The sequence below is a fragment of the Lissotriton vulgaris genome, chromosome 3_1 (assembly GCF_964263255.1).
Source record: "Lissotriton vulgaris chromosome 3_1, aLisVul1.2, whole genome shotgun sequence".
Classification (NCBI taxonomy): Eukaryota; Metazoa; Chordata; class Amphibia; order Caudata; family Salamandridae; genus Lissotriton; species Lissotriton vulgaris.
Window position 1 is genome coordinate 1,499,820,200 of NC_141689.1, and position 19,997 is coordinate 1,499,840,196.

Below are 19,997 nucleotides of genomic sequence, written 5' to 3' on the forward strand. Positions count from 1 at the left end.
TTACACTTGAGCCAGGTTGTCGTGTTTTGGTGCTGGATATAATCTGTCAAGGGAAAAAAGCCAACAAATTGTTCTCTCTGAATCACTCAAAAATGGTGGGCATATCCAGCAGATAACCTTTCTCTGTGGAATATCCTCTGGTGATTTAGCATATGTGGGGTTCTAGGTCAGGGCTCAAGGGAGGGAATTATCTATAGTGGAGTTTATTTCCCCTGCCTTCCACTCTTGTTAGCAACAGCAGAAAAATATCTAGCAATTGCTGGCTAAAAAGTTAAGATTCCCATCAAAGGGAACACGAGGGTGACCAGCTTATACCCCTCCTTCATTTTAAGTATGCATGGTGGATTGGTCCCCAATCAAAGGGAGCAGATTGCATCTTATTCCCTAGTTAGGTTGATCACAATGGATATGAGGGTGGGGCATGTTGGACAATTCCCTAAGGATTGAAGAATGATATTGATGAACGACAAAGTGTTAGAGCAGAGGCGGTCCCATAGTGGGGCAGAGTAATAGATCTGCCCTCTTGATGCCACTCCCTGACACATGGGAGTGAGATGATTGGCCTAGTGGTCAATAGAGGGAGGATTCCTCTCCAAATCTGAAAATCCTGACCTGGAACATACATGGGTCGCAACGTTTTAGGAGGGTTGCCAACCTAGAACATAAAATAAAGCCCTATCATGTGGTGTTCCTTCAGGAGTCTTTGTTGAGAGAGGATAACAAATAAGAAGGTTCCATAGCTTTAAATAGTAAAAGCAGTAAATGAGGAATTAGTAGAGCTTGAGCCAGAGTATTAACCCTACTATCTACCAAGGTAATTTAAAACTCTTTTGAGGTTATTAATCTATCAAATGGCACTCAGATCTCTGTGATGGGTTTAATAATAAGGTCCACAGGTGTTTATATTGATTAACATATACATACATACATAGAGAGGAATACCCTAGATTGAATAATTGGCTAGAGCTGTTTGATCATTCCTTGCAGGAAATCCTGGATAAATTCCCAGAGGTAATTAAAACAACGGCAGGGGGGTTCAACGCCCGTTTTATCTTGGTGAGGCAGACGTTCAGATGGAGGAAGTACTGGATTTTTATAACATTCCTCCAGCCTCCTTTCAGTCTGGTTAGGTAAAGCGGCAAGCCAAAGTATTGGGCAAATGGCTGGTGAATAATGGATTAAAACGCTTAAATGGTTATTTAAAAAATTATACCCCAGCAGCTGCAGCCCCGGCAGGGCCTCTTGGAAAGCTCATTGGATTATATGTTTATTCCTTCTTGCCAATTTGGTCTCTATTTATATTTAAAAGTAACAAAATATGGAGGAAATGATAATTTGGCTACGTCTGCTTTCTTATGTCTCCACAAACCCATGGCTGCTGATAAAGTGCTGCCTCTGGGGTTATCCTTGCCTCGGAGTCTTACAACACGTCTTGATCCAACCCACCACCATCTTCTGGCTGCGTATCAATCTATTGAAGACACCAAAGTTTTTTCTGTGGGACAAGAAAATAGAATCTTGTTGGTTTAATGAGATATGTGTTGGGATGTATACATGTAAACATCAGAAAATGTGGGTCCCAGACCACAGGCCTTGTTCATGGGAAAGGGTGGTTCGCTTCTGCTTTTCAGCAAATGAAAAAGTATGATGAGAAGGCATCCAAACAATTTAGGCTGAAGCCAGGAATAGATCCTAAACAGGAATTGGATCGGCTAAGGAGCCAACAAAGGCAGCTGAATAAACAGAAAAGACCACTTTCCACCATAGTAAGTGGGAGGATATGTTGAAGGTCATACAGTCTGGGAACCAGCGAGAAATCTGGAAGAAAGTGAATGAATCCTGCAGCCCCCATGGGGGGCCTTAACGTGCATGATTGCTGAGGATACATGGGCAGCTTCTTTAGAGGGTCTGTATGGGAGCTCATCTTTTTCATTTAGCCTTAATGTCCCTCAGGTGGTTTGCTGTGAAAAAAATAGAGGTTGTAATTGACTGTATCAAGCTTTCAAGAGGCTACGGGCCCAACAACATCCTGGCAGCTTTAATTAAGTCAAATAGTGACTGGTGGGTGAAGGTGTACTCCATTTTTTCTGTTATGTAACTTCAAAGGGGCAATATCCCTCATCCTTAAGGGGGTCAATAGCAAAGTCCATACTAAAACAGGGGAATGGCTTGGCCCTCTCTCGTTATAGATTGATCAGCCTCCTAGATGTCACTGAGAAGGTGCTCTCAGAATGTGTATTGTCTTATTTGGATGACTGGGTGTATGAGCATTGGATCATACCAACTGAGAAAATTTGGAAACCCTTGGAAGTGAGCCAAAGCTGTGCTGCTGGTTTATTGATTTCTGTACAGCCTTTGACATAGTAGACAGGGGACTGTTATGGGGAAAGCACCGCTCCTGGGAACTTCCGATTGCCTTCCTCCGTGCAATAAAAGCATTACATACAAACAATGGGCACAGGTCGAACTCGATAAATCTGGTAGACTATCACAAAAGATCCTTATCCAGAATGGCCTACCACAGGGTGCGTCTTAGCACCTTTGCTTTTTAGCTTGTTCTGGGCAGACCTTCAAGCAGCAATAAATCTATCAAATTCATTTTTGCCCCAAAAGTTGGGAAACTGCATATCTCCTGTCTCTTACATACACATCACACGGTTTTGCTGGGCTACACCCCATTGGTCTGCAAAGAAAGCTAGACTCTCTTGAGGCTTATAGTAAACACAAATCACTGAAAAGAACTCGGATAAAACAAAGGTAGTGGTATTTGGGAAAAGAGGGAAAGCATTTAAATGATGCTTGCATGTGCAGGAGTTGGAAGTGGTAAACTCCTATAAATACCTAGGGCTCCTTGTATAGAAATTTAAAGTGGGATATCCATATGGGGAACGTTAAGCAGAGGTCCATGTTGCAAGCAGGTTGTTTGGTCTAATTTAATCAGAGCTATGGTGACTTGGCCCATACTCCACTAATTAAGGCCTATAGAGGGGAAATATTGTTGCTTTGGCCCAGGTACCAGACCCCAGGCTAAGAAATAAAAGGCCCGATGTAGGTAAAATTGATTTACCGATTTTCAATTACCGAATTTTACCGATTCGGTAATTGAAAATCGGTAAATCAATGTGGTGGACATGTAGGTATTTCCAGATGTGTAAATACCGAATCTGTCACATTCGGTATTTACCGGATCTGTAAATACAGAATCGGTATTTCCCATTGATTCCTATGGGCTTCAAAGCCCACAGGAATCAATGGGAAATACCGATTCTGTATTTACAGAATCGGTAAATACCGATTTTTGCAAGGGTGAAGGGGGTGTCACTTTGACACCCTCTGGCACCCCACAAATAGGCATGTGCGCCATGTGGAACACAGACATGCCCTAAGGGCATGTCTGTCTGTCACATGGCTAGGTGTGCATGCACACATGTGCATGCACACCTGAAATCGGTATTTTACCACACTATAGGATTGTGTGGTAAAATACCGATTTTGTAGGGCCTTTGGGACTCAGAAGAGTCCCACCTAAATCTAAGATTTACCGAATCGGTAAAAATACTGATTCGGTATTTTACAGAATCGGTAACTTTACCGATTCGGTAAAGTTACCGATTCTGTAAAAATGTGCCCCTACATGCCAAATCTTGTTTACCGGTCGGTAACGGCCGAAAATACCGATTTTCGTCCGTTACCGACCAACCTACATCTGGCCCTAGATCTTTAAAATGAAAGTAGTGTGCAGCCCAATATTTTTGACCCCTCTTTTAAATGCTGTCCAGTATAGCAATGTATTTTGTATGTGCTCCCTAAATGTTAAATGTTCCTTATCTCACGTACTTATGGACTGTGTTTTTTATATTCCTGTCTGTATCAAGTTTTAGACCTCTATTTTTAAAATATCAAACACTTCCATGGTTGGAGGCACTGGGGCTGCTGTCTGAAATGTGCTACCTTAAAATTGCAGTAGAAATTGCAGGTTTTATACTTCCTGTTAGGCAGAGTGCTAAGGATGGGTTAGAACAAGCTGTGCTGCTCAGGGTGAGATTGTGGGTGGGTTTTGTTTTGTCTTTGTTTTTAAACTTGATACTGTATTGTAATTGTTTTATTGTTTTAGAATGTTTTATGCACAAGTGTCCCAATAAACTTCTTTTACCTCCCTACCTACCCAAAATGAGTAGGGTAAGCCCTGGTAACCATTCCCTCGTTTGGGGTCCCCATGTCTCATTTCTACCCACTAGTTCATGCCAGGCATAAATATTAATCAATCAGGGAGTTTTTTAAGCGTGCTACTCACCCATGAGGTTCTCAAGGCACTGGGGGATGGCATCTCCAAACATCCACTTCACAAGACTCCTGGGTCTGTGGAAGATCAAATGAGGACTGAACCTGCTGTCTGAGACATGAAAAAAGCCTAGAAGACTGGACCTGCACTTACTCTTGTACCCAGGACAAAGAAGCGGACTCCAAGGATCATAAGACTGACCTCCTTTTAAAGCTACAGTGAACCACCAAGCTAATAGAGGACTTTTCTTGCAACTACCCAGCTGACCTGGACTGGACTCTCCTGTTGATGTCTGCCTACCACACTGTGAGACTCCAAGTGCCTCGTCTGAAGTCTTGGGCTGCTTTAGAAGACTACTCATGCGGTGGAATAGGACTTAAAGGTCTAAAGTCAGAAGGTAAAGTCTTTGGCCAGGACGAACCTAATTAGTGTATCTAACCAGCTCTCCATCGCTTTTTACATCAAATTGCACCTAGGTCCTGTTCCACTGTGACCACTAACTATCATCTGCACTTTGGTCTTCTTGGTGCTAGTTCTCCTTAAAACTTCCAAAAATGTATATCTTTGATTCGCCTTATTGTATTTTTGTCATTTTGTTAAATAAAGTGTACTCTTTTTTTTTATTCGTTTTGGGAATTTTAATATTTTAATACTGCATAGAAACTTCATACATTTTCTTTGAGTTAAGACTGTCATCTATGTACCATATCTACCAGGGGTTAAAGCTCAAATGTATCTACTGACTTTCGTGGTTACTCTGACAAGGACTGTGATTATTACTTGAGGTGGGTACTTAACACCCTTACTAATAGCTCAATTTCTTACAGTTTGCTTCTCCTCCATGCTAATATTAGGCCATTTAAGATAGCAGTTTAGGGGGATTCTCTGATGGGTTCCAAAGAGTTCATTAGAGTTTCAAAGTATGTTTCTGGTTCACGAGAAAGGTATGAACCGTATTAGATTCCAGTACATTTTAGTAGTTGAATTATATTCTGGTAGGATCTAGCAGTTGAAGTAGATTCATGCAAAATGTGCCATTCTGGACTAAGTACACATAATGTCTATTACTGCCTACTACTGCCCTGTAGCTTAAAGCTGTCAGAATGTATCACACAATATTTATCACCAAAGCTTTGGGTCAGTGAAGGTGTCAGCAGCATAGTGTAATACTCACAGTTGTATTAGTGACAGTCACTCTGTAGAGCACCAATTTGTACCATGGCACAGCAGGGCAAAGGTCAAAAACACAAAGAAATAAGCTAGGGTGACATTTTGAGCAACTATGCGTGGAAATCATGTATCTTCATTTTTTACACACTGCAATGACCAGACAAAGCATAACAGGAAGTAATGCCTGATTTATGCTTGTTGGATACAATACTGGGCTAAGTCATAACGCAGCAAATCAAGAAACAATCTGATTGTAGTTGGGAAGGGGCCTTATTTTAAAATAACTATGACTGCAAATCTGAAAGCATCACACATAAATTAGGTAGCAGTGTTTGGAAAGTGAATTTTGGGTTAGGCTCCACATTTAAAGAACTACTTTCTACACACCTATAGCATCGTGACATGCCATGAAGATAGTTTAAAGACTGTTTTATGGCAGGGAAGGACACACAATGTGAACAGAAACATTCACAGCCATGGCAGAAGCTCTGGCTCTCTTCAAGGCCTACGCAACAAGCAGTGACAAAGCCAAATGGTCTAGCATTTGGTTCCAATTGGCTTTCACCAATGCTTTTTGGTGAGGCTGGACACCATTGGCGGAAAACTATGCGATGAGGCGGCCACTATTGGCAATACGTCATTCTGTAGGTACATGCATGCAATATCACATATGCAAGCCTACAGAATTACACCGGTGCCATTTTCTTTTATGTTTTTGTTGAGCAATCTATGATGGTGAGCTCCACTTAGATAGGTCAATAAATCAAAATGAAATTGTAAATGCGCAAAAGCACTTTTATAGGGGAACCGCAGCAAGTTGCTTCCTAGCTCTCCAAGAAATATATCAAAGAAATATATTTTAAAAAAGACCAATGGGGTGAGGATGTAGCCTTACGGCTAGAGCGGTCGACCTCGAAGCTGGGGAACTGGGTTCGAGTCTCGGCAACGACGCTTAACATCCTGTGATTCTGGGCAAATCACTTAATCTCCCTGTGCCTAACAAACAAAATGAATGTGTTCTTCTGTAATGAAACTGGTGCACATGTAAAGCGCTCTGATACCCGATGTCTGGGGTCTAGTTTGCGCTATATAAAACTCTACAAAGAAAAATGGAGGTGGGGGTAAAGAAGTGGGTGGGGGACAGTTGGAGAAAAGCAAGAGTGAGTCAGGGCATGAGGAAGAGAGCAAAATGAGGACAGCGAGAGAAGTATTCAAAGGAAACAGCAGCACAGAGTTTGGAGTGTGAAGCACACAAGGGAGACGGGAACACAGAGCACAGGGGATGTGGGCATGAAGTGCACAGAAGAAAGGGAGAGAGAGGATCCACTAGAGAGCGAGAGCAAATAGAGAGCACAGGTTGTGGGGTTTTTGGTGGGAGAGAGACACAAGTGGAAGATAGATGGAAACACATGAACTCTGATTGAGTGTTTAACCGAATAAAAAAATTAATTACCTCAAATTTAGCAGTGGAAGGTCAAAAGTCAACTAGTCAAAATGATGGCAAACTGGTTATGCTCCAGGTGTGAGACAAACACACGATGGACAAGGAAACATATCAAATTAGAAGCAAGCAAATGAGTGACAATAAAGCCAACCAATCCTAAACAATGGGTGGGCTTGATGTCCTGTAGATTCTTAGGACACCCACAATACTGCTTGCACTGTCTGGTGGGCTCAACCTAAACAAGAATTTACAATGCAATCGGTCTTGCCTTTGGGACCTTATATGTATTTAGCTATGCAGCACATTAGCCTGGGTGCTTGAAACATCTACTGTCCTTTAACATGGAGGGAAAGTTAACACCAAAGTGTGTGACACAACAGGTATGGGAACACATGGAGAGAAATATTGCCTTTCAGTGGGAAATGGTATAGTCCAAAGCCCTGTTTATATTATAAAATCAGGGCCTTCGGTGGTCATATCACTGAAAATACAAGATTTGAAAAAAACTATTATTGTCTACAGGCGCTTGTGGAAGACAATTTTTATGGACTGGAATCTAGAGAATGCTAAAGTGATTCTATTCTTTTACTGACCTTTGCTGGTCGTTTTCTATCAAAAAAAGTTTAATAGAGGCAGTTGCCAGACTAATTAAAAAAAGAAAGCCCCTCAGTAGAAAGCAATTCTAATATTTTACTGACCTCTACTGGTCATTTTCTATCAAGGCTGTTAAATAGAGGCAGTTGAACAAGCAAAAAGCAATTCCGGTATTTTACTGACTTCTACTGATCCTTTTCTATCAAGACAGTTAAATACAGGCAGTTGAACAAGCAGAAAGCAATTCTGGTATTTTACTGACCTCTTCTGGTCGTTTTCTATCAAGACAGTTAAATCTAGGCAGTTGAAAAGAAAAAAAAGTCCCTAAGTGGGATAAAGGGGGAAGCATTGTACTGATGGACAGTGTAGACTACAATAATAGAATGTATAAACTCCTAAACAATAGGGACCACTACAGCAAATCAAACAGGGAGGAATGGCAGACCTTGAAAGAAGAAATAGGAAGATTGCTCCGACACGCCAAAGAGGATAACATAATATGCGAGGAAGAATATGCATTTATGATGAATTCAGATCCCCTTATCCCAGCTCTTTATGGCCTTCCCAAGGTACATAAAGATCTAGATGACCCTCCCATGAGACCAATAGTCTCATGCATAGGGTCTCTTACAGAACCTTTAAGTAAATATGTTGAAGTATTCCTACAACCCTTAGTCCAAAAACAAAAAGCATATATCAAAGATACCACCCATATGATCCAAAAAATTGAGGGCCTCACGTTTAATCCAGACACACAGGTACTAGTGACTTTGGATATAGAAGAGCTATATACCGACATTCCTCAGGATAGTACCATTGACATTATGGAAGAAATTTTAGACTCCCAACAGGACCTAACTGTACATCATCAAACTTTCATTTTAGAGTGTATTACATTAATCTTAAAAAACAACATATTCCTGTTTCAAGACAACCTATTCAGGCAAATCAAGGGGACCAGCATGGGGGCCACATGTGCCCCCAGTCTGGCTTGTCTGTATGTCTCTAGATTTGAGGATAATCATATCTATAACCCTGTTGCCCACTTCTACGAGAACATCTCGGAATGGGGCAGGTATATAGACGATATTTTCTTTATATGGACAGGAGATGTAGTGACGTTGGATGAATTTCTTCTTTGGTTAAACCTTGGAGATCCCAACCTTAAGTTTACCTCACATATTAACAAGCAATATGTAGAATTCATGGACATCATGATAAAACACACTGAGGGTTACCTTACTGTAGAACTTTATACAAAACCCACTGATAGGAATACGATGTTGCATTTACAGAGCAACCATCCGGCCTCACAGAAGAACAATATCCCCTTTGGCCAATTTCTGAGGCTCAAAAGGAACTGTACATCAATGCTAGACTATGAAAAACATGCGACAAACCTAAGGAACAAATTCTTAGAAAGAGGCTATCCTAAAAGAATGATCAGACATGCCTATAAGAGGGCCAAGTATTTTAACAGGGACAATCTGTTCATACCTAAAGAAAAGACTCAGGATCTCCAAAATTCCATTATGTTCGTCACGAATTTCTCACAAGTGAGTCACAGAGTAAAAAATATTATAAATAGAAACTGGCACCTAATAAAAGACAAAACTCAGATTCCGATCCCCAAACCCATCTTCTCATATAGAAGAAATAAAACCATCAGGAACTGTTTGGTGCATACATATAGAGAAAAGGGCACAAACAGCCAGCGTACTATTAATGAGACTCCCATGCCAACTGGCACATACCCATGTTCAGGTTGTAGTAACTGCGCAAGTATCATCAAAGGAAATACTATAACAGTGAATGATAGATCGGTAAACGTGAAGAGTTTCATGAACTGCAGAACCAAAAACATTATATACTTAATCCAATGTCCTTGCCAGAAATCGTATATAGGCGAGACATCCAGAGAAATTAGATTGCGCTTGAATGAGCACAGGTCAGCCATAAGGACAAACAAACTAGGGGCACCACTGACTGAACACTGGAGAAATGCAGGTCATCAAATTGATGATCTCAAATGGTGCGGCCTAGAAAAGATCACAGGAAGTAAGAGAGGAGGTAATCTAGACAATAAAAGGAAAAGGAGGGAACAATTCTATATGTCCTCTTTTAATAGCGTAAGATGCGGCTTGAACTCAAGAGAGGATTGGGAAAAAATAATTCTGAATTGATAAGGCAACGCAAACAACTAATAAATTATCTAGACCTGCAAATATACCAAATAAATAATTGTAACGCCCTGACAATCAACCCAGGATGTAAAGGATTTAGCGGAAACAGTACTCACTTCATAAATCAATTGTAGGATAGTGGGTACAATCCGACTAATATATATCGACACAAGGAGGGATACAAATTTAGAAATTAGAAAATAACACATGCAAACAAGACAGGAGGATCAGAATAATAAGCCAGCAAATCAAACCACTGTGCAAATCTGTTAGGGTAACTCGGGGAACGGGTACATACCCTACATCTTATAGATATACCAGAGAGTAGTGGGTTAAAAATAACACGTCTGATAGCCAACGGTCTAAAATCAAAAAGCCTAGTTGTAGGACCCTATTGAATAAATCACGATAAGATCCACAACATTCATTAATAAGGGTAACGTCGGTCATGTGACCGCGCACACCAATGGAGAAACATCATGACATGGTACCTACAAAAAGTGGCAATTGATATAACAAGGGGATGTACCATATTGAAGTACGAGCGGGGGTCAAAAGAAAGATATCTCACAATCGCTGGGTCAAAACAGCGACAAGATATCAATAAAGTAACCCCGGTAGCCGTAAAACTGCATATAATAACAATTGAGCAGTAGAGACATAGGAACACATTCACTCGTAATCTAACCAGTAGGATGTAGCCTAACAAAAACCTAGCCAATGGGAACAAGCCGCCCATATTAACATCTTACGGGCGCGATCATAACAGAATAAGGAATTGAGAGAATTTGAATAAAGACTAGTTAAACAACTTTACTCATAGGCGCCAAAAGGACAGTGTCCAATCAACAAAACCGCTATACAAAACAAATCTAATACACTTATGGGAGGTGTAAAAAACACGCGGGACGAAAATACGTAAAAAAGAACAACAACGTGACCATGGTAACGCGTCTTTTTGCGCTAATCTAATTGGCTTCGTATAAGTGTAGAATAAGCCAATCAACATGAGCATACAAGGTTAGCAGTCTCCATGGCGACCTCGTTTGTTGCTGGTAGAAGAGAACTTCACCCAATTGAATCCCTCCAATGAAATGGAGGAAGTTTAGGCGCCCAATGAAGCGGCAACTACTATTTAAGTTACCGCACGGCATGCTTCATTCAATTCCGAAAAACGCCGTGCGGTGATCACAAGGACGGGCTGCCAGGAAGGAAGGAGCAGGGAGGCCGACTGCATTGATATTGGTAAGCGAATAATACCAGAGCATAGCTGCAGCCAGAATAGAGGTAGCTTTATAACTTTACCCAGAGCAGAGAAGCTAAATAACCATTGCAGCAACCGGGTCCACGCTAGCCTTTTGTGTTGTTTTGTTTTATTTTCAACGGTTTAATTAGGCAAAATGTAAGAAACTCCACTAAAGAGCTGCCCCTTACATAACAATATACCTTTACATAACAATATACCTTTACTAAATAGTTATACTTTAAGCATAAAATATTTCCCATATACAGAATTTAGATGTAACTATCAAGAATGAGCGCACGAGGTTCTGTAAGAATAGGATTGTAACGCTTGGCAAATAACCCATACAGATATCAGCCAAACGGAAGAAGATAATTCACGCAACAGTTATTGTGTGTGAGACATACCGTTACCCAATTGAGAGAGGGCTCTGGCTTTGCAATCAACACCCGGACTCCCACGGTGAGTGTTACCAAAGTATATTAAAGAAAATGAGTGTGTGGCAAGAAAAAAAGAAAGATATTTTACAAACATTAATCCCGATAGGGACAACAGAGCTAGAAGGTTCAGTACATAGAACGGTGGCTCCTCCTGGCAGCTAAAGACACGGCAAACATTGAGCCTTATTAAGATATGTGTGTAGATATGAGTAATAAATATGATAGCAATAATTAGAATTTTTAAAATAAGACCCTCCATACATACATTCTTATATCCACAGGCATAAAAGGAGAGTATTAAACCTCTTACTGTAGAAATCTTGATAAACTGATCTGGAAGTTGAGGAAATTTAACGAACCCATGACTTCGGTATGTAACAAAAAGTTTCTTTAATGATGTGCAGCCTAAACATGCTAATCAACATATCCATATTAAATGGTCATTGATCATCGGTTCTCTATTTAGGAGACAGAGCAACTTTGCGAATATTCAATTAGCAAAGCACCAAAAGTCCAAATTTCAAAAAAGGACTCCTCATAGAACCAAGAAGTTCCAGCCAGGTGGATAATAAATTCATTTGGATCAACAAGGTACGCACCTAATTATAGGAGGTACTTTTCTTTTAGTAAAGGAGTAAATGGGTGTCTCTTACACATACAGTAGACATATCCAAGGGGAAGGCAAACAGTCATAGGACTATTTTAAGACCTGTCTAGAAGGAAACCTTATGAATTGTATATAAGCAATAATGTACAGTGTAACTCAAAATAAATATGTGTATAGATTAGGAGTAAAACATCGTATTTTTAATCGGGGTGGTCAGAAGCAACAATGGACAGACAAATAATGTAAAAGACGTTTTTTACCCGTTTGGTAACTTTGTGTTTTATGATTTTAATTGTCTAGAATCAGTCCTGATGAAGGCATACTAGAAAAAGCCGAAACGCCGCGTCGACCTTTTGATTCTGTGATCTTTTTATTGTATTTTAATAACATTGTGATGATCATGTTCATTGTATAATGGTTTTAATGTATTCTTTTATATATTGTATTGTGTAATAAAACCTGTATTTTGTTACCAAACCAAAGTAGTGATATGTTCTTAATCAGAAAAAAACGTTTATTTTAATTAATTTGTTTAATAATTTGTTTAATAAATTGTCCATTTTGTTGCAAGTAAATACTTAACCCTTTCGGTGCTGATGACGAGCTCAGCTCGTCATGATGCACGGTTGAGCTGTGCTGATGACGAGCTGAGCTCGTCATGAACAATGGGAAAGTGGAGCCTGCAGCACAGGAGGGGAAAACACCTAGCAGCGAAGGTGTTAAGATTGACTACAGATAACTGAATCAACTCCTTTGGGTTCTGTCATTTCCCTGTTAACATTCTATTATATAACATAGACACAATCTTCCTACCACAAGGAAATATATGTATGTATGTTCTTTGTTTCACAAATAAGTGTGTAACTTTTGCCTTCTTCATGGAAAACATGTCCCTCTAGCATTGATAAATGACCCCAGGGTGTGCAAGGGGATACCCGTTAGTCCTATACTAAAACAAGACATCATCCAAACTGTCCAACGAACCCGGACGTTTGTTTTTCTTTCCTAAATATTTTCCCCACCGTCCTCTACAAAGCTAGAGTGGGGTCCTCCTTTTTGTTTATACCTAAGTGGGAGCAGACAAGTCCTAGGGCTCATCTCCAGAGCCCACAAAGTACATACACATATAAGAATATACTAAAGTGTATACAAGAGGTCTTGATCGCTCGACCTAAAAATGACTAAATATAGTGTGTCATATCTCCATTTCACAAACGGCAAAGACAGTAAGCCAATCAAAAACAGAAAACCCAGTGTATATGGATGTTCACTGATTGCACTCTGCAGGGCTGCTATTTTTATATGTATTCAATTTATGTAGCTAATGTGACCATTTTGTAGCTTTGAGCACTAGTCTTTCACGATCTACTTGCCCAGAAGCACAGAACTGAATTACAACATCTCAGTTGGTGCTCTTGATATACAATTGTGCACACACACACAATGTTTAAAGATACTGCATATCTCTTAGAAATTAGCAGAAACGCCTATAGCTGAAATTGACTGCCTAAGGAGACATGCTGAACAGCCATTGTTAAACAAAAACGGTCAGTCTATTCAAAGAACAGAAAGAAGTGGATACTTCGACTCTGTTGAAGTATGGGGATTAGGGACTTTATGGTTGTTTCCCGAATCCTTAGATCCAACACAACACCCTTGACCGTGTTCCCTCTGTCCCGCTTTTTAATGAGAGTATGGAAAATCAGACAGGGTAGTGTTGGGACCTGAGAACTCTACTGCATTGTCTATTGTTGGTAATGTAATCTGTATAAAACTTTATCCCGACCCTCTAATTTTTGAGCCCCCCCACCCTCCTTGAGCTGCTACTGGAACCCAGAAGTGCAGCCAATAGCACCAGCCGCACGGTGAAATTCTATGACTAGTAATGCTTTTTAACTACGTTTTTATAAAAGAAATGTCCATCAATGATTTTATGATGGTTTTAAGGTTTATATTTTTTTTAAGTTGTTGTGTGAACAGTATCTATGTGTGCTTTTATGGCAGCATTTGCTGAATAAGGAATATGATGGAAAAAAACTGCAAAATTCTCAGACATCTAATGATAGTTAAAGTTATGTATGGTAATATTAAAATATAGCCACCAAATATGCCAACAGGCCATATTCAGGTGGGCAACTCACGACAATTTTTTCAGCGAAAAATGGCTCTATTTTAACAGTATCCCGGCTAAAATTGCCTTCAATGGTCAAAATGAAGTCCCAAAGTATTTTTCAAAATCTCTCTTTTCCTTGCATTAAAATGTTGCCATTTATGGGCCCCAATGTCTGCTATGTTTAGCCCAATTTAATGACATACCACAGCATGTGCATGCCAGAGGGAGTGTCTCTGCCATGCTGCTAGAGCAGAGATGTAAATAGCTGCTGGAAAAACTATTGCTCAATTTCTCCAATTCAGTGCAAATGATCGATGCTAATGTTAAAATTTCAGAACGGCCATTTCTTCCATATTTACTAAGATGTTCTAAATATGGTATATAGTAGGGTGCAATGCGTACACGTACCAACGGTTTGAAGGATTAGTGGTGATTTGGGGCAGAGATAACAACAGGATGAAGACACTAGACACAACAGTTGCAGTCTGAAAAGCAAATGACTTTCTCAGTCCCAGATGTTCATGGGTTTTTGAGCTTTTTGTTCATACAACACAATCAAGAAACAATTGGGTCTAAAAGATAATAAACAACTGTCAAAACAAAGACCTTTTCAGGGATATACTTGTGTGGCTAGGTCTTTGTCTTGACAGTTGCTTATTATCTTTTAGACCCAATGTTTTCTTGATGTTGGTATATTTATAGGTCTGAAAGCTAACCCTTGCAGGTCTCAAATTCTCCTTGGACCCCCCCCCCTCCTTTTTTTGTGATGAATAATAGCGGTAATGTATTCAGCATTCACAACCGTTATTGCTAATGCTGCCAGCTTTCTTCTAGAACATTCTGTACTTACTGTGTTTCCGGCTATCCCTCCAAATGGTAATGTAAAATTAAAGCAATATTCATTCACTAAACACGACACAAATCTAGGTTAAAAAATATCTTCTAGAATCACCTTCAGTGTATTTATGCAAATTATTGACTTTAAAAGTGGTATTGTATTTACAGTGCATTGTCTGAACCAGTTAACAGAATTAAAACTAAAATTAATTTTACCTTAAGTCAGATATAGCTTTTACCTCGCAAACGTGCGCAAGAATGTTTTTTTTTTTACCACTAACAGGTTTCTTGGGGAATGAAATATAATAGCGAGGATTTCATGAAAACATCTATGCAAAATACTGAGGCTGAAACATGAATTGCATTAGAGAACTCCAGCAGTAGCTTATGTGCGGGTACTCCCAAGTTCCTATTTGTGGGCAGGCTTTTCTCTAATATCTACGTATAATCAGTTTAAAAGAAACTTTGAATTCTTGTGAGGCAATTAAATATACAGTACACGGGAAATCATTAATCATAGTTGCAGGCTACAAGTGCCTGGCGCCCCCGGAGCGGGGAAGAAATCACTTTTATCGAACTGTATGCATCTGAATAACTTGAGAAGTACACCAGCCCCAGAGAGCTTGCACACACTTGGGGCCTCATTTATGGCATTTTGACATAGGGCCGCACAGCAAGGCACCTTGCTGCGCTACGCCAAAGTGAAAGAGCAGGAATGCGCCGTATTTTAGCAATGCAGTGCATTCCTGTCCTTTGTGCTTGCGCTGGTGCAGTTTCGTCAGCCTAGCACCAGCGTAGGTTCTCTTGCACCATGGTGCAAGGGTGCCTCTGTTGCATGCAGGATTGTTTTTGTGCATACAGGGCCACCTTCCTGCACAAAAACATTCTTACAAGGTGTTTTCCTCTTTCCACAAATGAAGAGGAAAAAACGAGTAGAAATGAATATATTTCTCCTTGTTACGCTTCAACTGGGGAGTGTATCCATTTCTTCCCCATGTTTACCTCATTTTGCAAATCTGGGGAAGTGGCAAATTCCATACGTGTTGTATGGAAAAACCCGCCACAACAACCATGGAACGCCTCCTGGGCATGGCGTAAGGCGACACTGCAATTTGCGCTATGTTGCTTTACTCATGATTTATGAGGCCACTCAAAGCCATGCACGGTGGCGTTGAGTAGCTTCATAAATCTTTATGAGGGCCCTGAGTCACGCATGTACCACACTACGTGGTGCAAAAGTGATGCTGGGCATTCATGAACAAGCCCCTTGCTACATCGGGCCAGATAGGGATCTCATCGTACTGACCCTCTATGACACGCTTTATCGAAACCAAAAGCCTTCTCTCAGCAGACAGCCGATCCCATCTGTTGGCTATTAGGAGCATCTGTACTATGTTTCAGTATTTCTTTCATGTACCACACTTGACTGGCTCGGTTTTGATTACCGAAATGAAAACATGGTTGTTCTGACCTTTTGCAGCTATCTTTTATGGACAGAAGAGTAAAAAAGCAATGAAAGAAACAGAGCCCATTACTGTGAATACTTCTCTGTTGAGGCTGAGGGTTAAGGTTATCCCTATCCGACGCGCGTGGATGGATGCTGTTTGAGCATTGAGTTCTATTAATGCTGCAAGTGCTACAGGACAGCGCCGGCTCGTGTCCCTCCGCCAGGTGGGTGGCATAAGACCCGGTGCTTGGGTGGGGGGGGCTCATCATGCCTGCAGTCCTCCCTCAACAACCATACTAGGCTTGATAAACAGATCACCCTCATCCATTAGATCTTTTTGGCCAGTATTTGGCTGTCTTTAGATTCAGGGCTGGTAGTCTATCCCTCTTTCTTTATTTCTCTATTCTGTCATTGACAAATGATCACAAAGCACATCATTTCAACACCACATCTTCAGACAGAAGTTATATAAAAAACAAGCATAGAACACCAAATTTCCCCAAATCTCAAATAAGAGGAAATTCACAATGTTAAAAACAATGTATTTATTTTTTAAACAGAAAGGAGATTATTGTAGGTAAGAACAATCATAAAGTTACTGCTCTCAGCTTAAAGAGCTTTAATAAAAGACCAGCTGGCATTCATAAACACCAATACAATAAAGCACCCCCCTGCCAGTGCTCAAAGAATTAGACTTCCTATCGTGCTTTTATGACTTCCTATGTCGTTCAGGGTATTTAAAAAAAAAGACATACTCTAAAATACACCTCCGAAGAATTGAGCGTTTGAGCATACAGTACGGCGACTATGCCTCTCTTAAAATGTGAACTCCTAAACACTGGGAATAATAAAAATCGACTCGCAAATGGCTGCTAGAATTTGCAAAATAAACTAAAGTGTTGCAAACTCTAAGGTGACATTTCGTCACAAGGACAATTGACTATAGCAGCTGTGTCAAACTGGCCTAGGGGGAAACATAATTGACATCTAATGTATCCCAGTCTGAACCTAGACAAGAGCCCACATATGTGTCAACAGATCCAAGTAAGGTTCCAAGCCCAAATAAATTTGGATCTTTACATATGCTTGTTAGGAAGGTTTTAGCATCTTCACCCTCTCCCTTTGCTGCTGCCTTAAATCCAGAATTGTATTTGAGGGCCAACCACTATGTGCTTTTTTTAGCACAAAAAATGGCAGATCTGCCAAGTTTAGTGCAAATTTGCTTGATGCAATAGAGCAAAGGGATCTAGCTACCCAGGTCACATGAAAGGCAATTATCAATGACATCTTTATTGAGTGAGTTGTGCACATTACACTAGATTGAGGACCAAAGTATGGGGCGGGGGTCTAATTTAATCTGATCCTCAACATTGTCCAATCCAAGCTCTTGATGGATTGTGTAATTAGGCAGCTCATGGGGGGCTCAAAGTACGCCTACATACTCCGTTTTCATCAAACTGTAAACAACTGACATCCTTGTACACCCAAATTACTGCGCCATAAATTAGGTCTGGAATGCGTTTCTTTTTTATACATTTCCAGGAGAGAGACAATAGGCTTCCTACCATTATTAGAGGCACAATTAAATGAAAACACAGCAGATTGTGAGGAGCACTGTCTCCTTAGGGAGAGACATGGGACTTGTGCTAGAAAAATCAAAAGATTCCCCAAGATAGGAAAATTCGCAAATGCTTTCTTTGTATTTACCCTTATTAGACAGGAAATGAGATTTGAGATTTTTTGGGCCATGGGCCACTGCAAAAGCTTTGGAGAGATATGTTTCCACGTTCAAATTATCCATGAAATCTTCTAAGGGATCCAGCAGAATTTTTAGGCTGTTTGAGGTTCTGGAGAGGAGGACCACATCATTGGAATATAATAACACAGGTACAGGTTTATTCTTAATCACTAGCATATCCTGTCTCTTTGTAAGCAAGGCAGCATTGAGGCCATTGAGGTGCAATAAAATAAGGTTGGGACTTGGATGCAGCCCTGTCAAACCCCCTGGCATGTACCAAATGAGTTAGTGAATTCCCAGCCCTCTCCACCAGAATCTCTTCCAGCCCCATTCATTGTAAAATGATCAAGATCTGTAATCTGTTAACACTGTTGAAAGTGCAAGAGAGGTCCATAAAGGCTAGGTGCATGGCACTACATTTAGCAACTGTATATTTGTCTATCAACAGATGTAAATGAAGGCACTGTTCCATCATCGCCAATCGGAGCAACCCTGTCCTAACCCCATATCGTACATCTGATAGAATATTGGTTTCTGTGGTCCAAAGCATCAGGCTGTTCACAATGACCCTGCCTTTCCCCCGGGCCTTCAGTTGGCTGGGTTAATGTCAATGGGGGACTGAGCCCCAAAGTTGCCTGAGGTCCTCCTGGTAGTCGAGGGGGAGCTCACCTTGACCCTGCAAGGGGGTCTTGACAGGGTAAGTAAGACTGGGGGGACAACCCAGGGATGCCGCACAGTTGTGAGCATTTCTGATTGTCCTGGAATTAGAAGACCCCTGGTGGCTGGCCCACCTGGAGTTGAGACAATATTCATATATATCCAACTCAATCACATCCATGTCCCAGTTACACTATCTCTTGGCGCTAGTATGACTTCTAGGAAGGTACCCAGATATGCAATGTATGCTGAGAGGATATCTGATCACCCGCCATTGAGCATGCACCTGACACAACTCATTCCTCGTGCTTATCTCAGCTGGAAACTAGACATCGTGGGAATTAACAGATTAGAGGACTGGGTGTTTAACACAAGATTTCACACAAAGGTATTTCAAGGAGAATGAGGGTTCTGTAACATCGGGATGAGCATGTTGGAAATATACAAGACCATAGTGAAGGCCCAGCTGATAGCACACATAATAGGGAAAAGAGAGAGAGAGAGAGAGAGAGAGGGAGAGAGGGAGAGAGAGAGAGAGAGGGAGAGGGAGAGAGGGAGAGAGAGAGAGAGAGGGAGAGAGGGAGAGAGAGAGAGAGAGGGAGCGAGAGAGAGAGAGAGAGAGGGAGAGGAGGGCAGGGAGCTACAGGAGAAACTATTGGCTTGGAAGCCACAATACTTGGATGCAACACTAGCCACGGGAAACAACCTTTATAACGCAACGTTTAGCATGGAGTGCTATTACAACGCAGACTTTAAAACGAAAACCATTACAACGCATTACACTGGGGGGCGCTCTAGGATAGGGAATAGTTTTCATTTACTATCCAACACCTTCCCTAGTGTCCACGGGGACTGGTGTTGGAATAGTAAATTAAAATATTCACTATCCAGCACCCCCCAGTGTAATGCGTTGTAATGGAATGCGTTTTAAAACTTGCGTTGTTACAGCATGCGTGGTAAAAGCATGCGTTGTAACAACGTACATCCCTTGCCACGCAGATATAGAATGCAAGGATGGATTACAGACACCTGTGCACCAAGAAGCTAGAGTGATCTACAAATCTAAATAATACAACCTATACGAGTTGGGCAACAAGGCAGGAAGGGTGCTCGCTCAGCTAGCACAGAGAGAAGGGTGGAGAGGAGTACAGAAAACCTGCACAGTAGGAGGGCACAAGGAAGCAACATTGACAGAGATAGCACAGGCATTTGCAGACTACTTGAGTGGACTCTTGACCCCAC

The 19,997-nt window shown here is 40.9% G+C and overlaps 1 protein-coding gene across 1 annotated transcript in view; it reads right to left on the reverse strand.

The window, feature by feature from the left end:
* The window catches only part of STPG2 (sperm tail PG-rich repeat containing 2), a 2,754,965-nt gene that overhangs the window by 364,799 nt on the left and 2,370,169 nt on the right, over positions 1-19,997 (reverse strand). The window lies entirely within an intron of this gene.